Raw genomic sequence first — 2754 nt, 5'->3', positions numbered from 1 at the left:
ACACAGAAAAATAAAAATACATAAAAAAAAAAAAAAAAAAAAAAAAAAAAAAAAAAAAAAAAAAAGGAAACTTCCAGGCTTGGAATTTAGCTCAATGGTGCCACCACCTGCCTTGCAAGCATAAGGTCCTGAGTTTGACACCTGGTACCAAAAACAAAAAGGAAACTTCTAGATTCCAACAGAAATCCATATTTGCCTTCTTGGGTCAAGATTCACTTCCTTGTTATTCCAGTGTGTTGCAGGCACCTGGCTGGCTTGTGTGCCACAGTGCTCTTGAACAAAACCTATGGGAGGTCATTGATCTACACTGAGCTCTTGTACTAGCCCCAGCAGACTAAACTAGAATGGAGTCACTCACGCCAAGTGCCCCACAATCACCCTGAACTCTGAAATGGACCAGTCTTCCAGAAAACAAGAAACTCACACCAGCCAATCAGAAGGGGCCAGCATGCTAAGGAAGTTCTCTGTTTTAACCCTGGAAGAAAGTCACTCAAGTGCAACCAATCTGCTTTTTGTTCCCTGATTCTTCTACAATGAGATGTTGCCTGGTTCTAGAATCATCAACAGAAACCAAAGAGATCTTTATACAAAATGAGTTAGGATTTTGTGCTTTGACACCATTCTCTACCAGACAAGCTAACCTGCAGACTCCAGGAAATGGTATTACCATCCTGTAAAAGAGGAAAAGCCCAGTAGTGCCTTCCATAAAGACATTCTGTTTAAAGGGAATCCTGATACTAAAATTCTGAAAAAGCACACAGATTGGGGACGAAAAACAGTGAGCCACTAAGCTTTGCGACCCCTGGTCACACTTCAGAAGCCTGGCCCAGCCTCCTTGGTCTACAGATGAGGAACTGCAGGCTCAGAAAGGGACCTGCCCCAGGTCACGTAGCCCATCAGTCCTCCCCGTGTCCTGTTAAACCTCTGATGCTCCCATCACCCCACAACGTCCATTCATCTCCATATTCAGCACTGCCAGTCACAAAAACCAAGCTTGTTCTGCTCCTCCCTCTAACTCCTTTGCTGGGACAAGGGAAGAATGAAAGATTTATTCATCATGCTAGGTTTGTATATAATGAAGATACAGGGGCAGGAAATTTACTTCGTATTTTGGCTTCAATTTCTCTTATGAGGATAGGTATCCCTTGCCTTCGTAAATTCATCAATTCAAAAATCTGTGGCTTATACTCAAAGCAGTAAAGTCCCCTCAAAATAGTGGAGGAAGACAGTGGGTAGAAATTTTGGAGATACAGACTTGCATCAGTTTTTAACTGACATTTACGGAGTGCTTTATTCTCTAGCTTATAAATATTTATTTAATCCTCACAACTTTCTTGGAATCCAAGAACCAGGAAATAACAACAATGTGCCCACATTGTCAAGCTTGTTGGTTTGGCAAATGAAACAGTCAGCAGAGTGAAACAATCACACAGTTGGTGTTCTTCTTGTCCATTAGGTTAAATGTGTGCTGTCCAATAAAATAGCCACTATCCACATAGGCTATTTAGGATCTACATTAGCTAACATTAAAATTTTAAATTTAGTCACATCGGGCATGTTTCAAGGGTGGCTACCACATTAGGTAGTGCAGTTCTTGATCATTCTATTCTAGAACATTTCATTGGGGAAGCAATTTCTGTTGAACTACTCTGGTCTAGCTTGAAGGATGCCTTCTTCAGAAGCTCTTCCTTGACCTGACCACACAGTACTAAACCAGATCCCCTTGGGTATTGTGGCTCAGGGTGCCTGTTTCCTTACCGGCACCAGACGTGCTATCTTGTCTGCTCCCCGTTTATTTGCGTATATCCCATCTCCTTGCTAAGGTCAGGCTCCTTTAAGGCAGCAACCGCAACCACCTATCCCTCCGCTTACTCAGATCTGCACCGCTGTGGAGATCCCATGACCTCTGAGGTCTGGCTGTGGGAGAACTGGTTTCATCAACTGATTTCCCTACAGGGAAATTGCCACATGGTGGGAAAGATAGTTTGCTAAAGAAAGATTGTTGGAGATCACTGAATAGAGCGCACTGTGCCACGTGGAAAGAACATGGGTTTTGCAATCCAACAGACTTGGCCTGGAACTCATCTCTGCCACGTCCTAGCTGTGTACCTTGGGAAAGAAACTTCACCTCTCCGAGCCTCAGTTTTCTCATCTATAAAATGAGGGCACACCACCAGCCTTGCACCCTGGGATAAATGGGTAATTTCTATGAGCTGCAAGTAGAAGAAAGGAGGGGAAGCTCTGCATAAATTTGAGTGCTCTGTGCAGGGATGCTGGTAGGCAAAGAATAAATTCAGGAAAAGGAGCTACAGAGGAATCCATTGCTCATTAAGTACCTACTGTGTGCCCAACTCTGCATACTTTATAAACATTATTTTATTCAATCCCTTCCACATCTTACAGAAGAGGGACTAAGGCTAGGAGAAGGGAAGGTCATCCCCAAGGTCACATACGGAAGAAGTGGCAGAGCCAAGAGTTGAACCCAACCCTGTTGCAAAAACTATTCCTCAGGCTTCTCTTCTTTAACCCTTCATCCTTTTTTTTTCTTCCAGCAATCAGAGTTAAAATTAAACTCACTGAGAACATGGATATATATGACAGATCTCATCCAGACTTTTTTCTCATTTTGTCAGACAGGGGACAGGAGATGCTTAAAAGAAAAGCCAGTATGGGCTGAGGATTTAGCTCAGTGGTTCTGCCACCTGCCTTGCAAGGGCAAGGTCCTGAGTTCGATCAGCAGCACCAAAGAAAGAG

The 2754-nt window shown here is 43.3% G+C and overlaps 1 protein-coding gene across 3 annotated transcripts in view; it reads right to left on the bottom strand.

Annotated features, from left to right (window-relative positions):
* Acacb (acetyl-CoA carboxylase beta) overlaps window positions 1–2754 on the bottom strand; it is a 127397-nt gene that overhangs the window by 100217 nt on the left and 24426 nt on the right. The gene's annotated exons all lie outside the window — the stretch shown is intronic.

The sequence above is a fragment of the Fukomys damarensis genome, unplaced genomic scaffold, assembly GCF_012274545.1.
Source record: "Fukomys damarensis isolate Sample0158 unplaced genomic scaffold, DMR_v1.0_HiC HiC_scaffold_12, whole genome shotgun sequence".
NCBI classification, from domain to species: Eukaryota; Metazoa; Chordata; class Mammalia; order Rodentia; family Bathyergidae; genus Fukomys; species Fukomys damarensis.
This window is presented reverse-complemented; position numbering and strand designations above follow the sequence as displayed.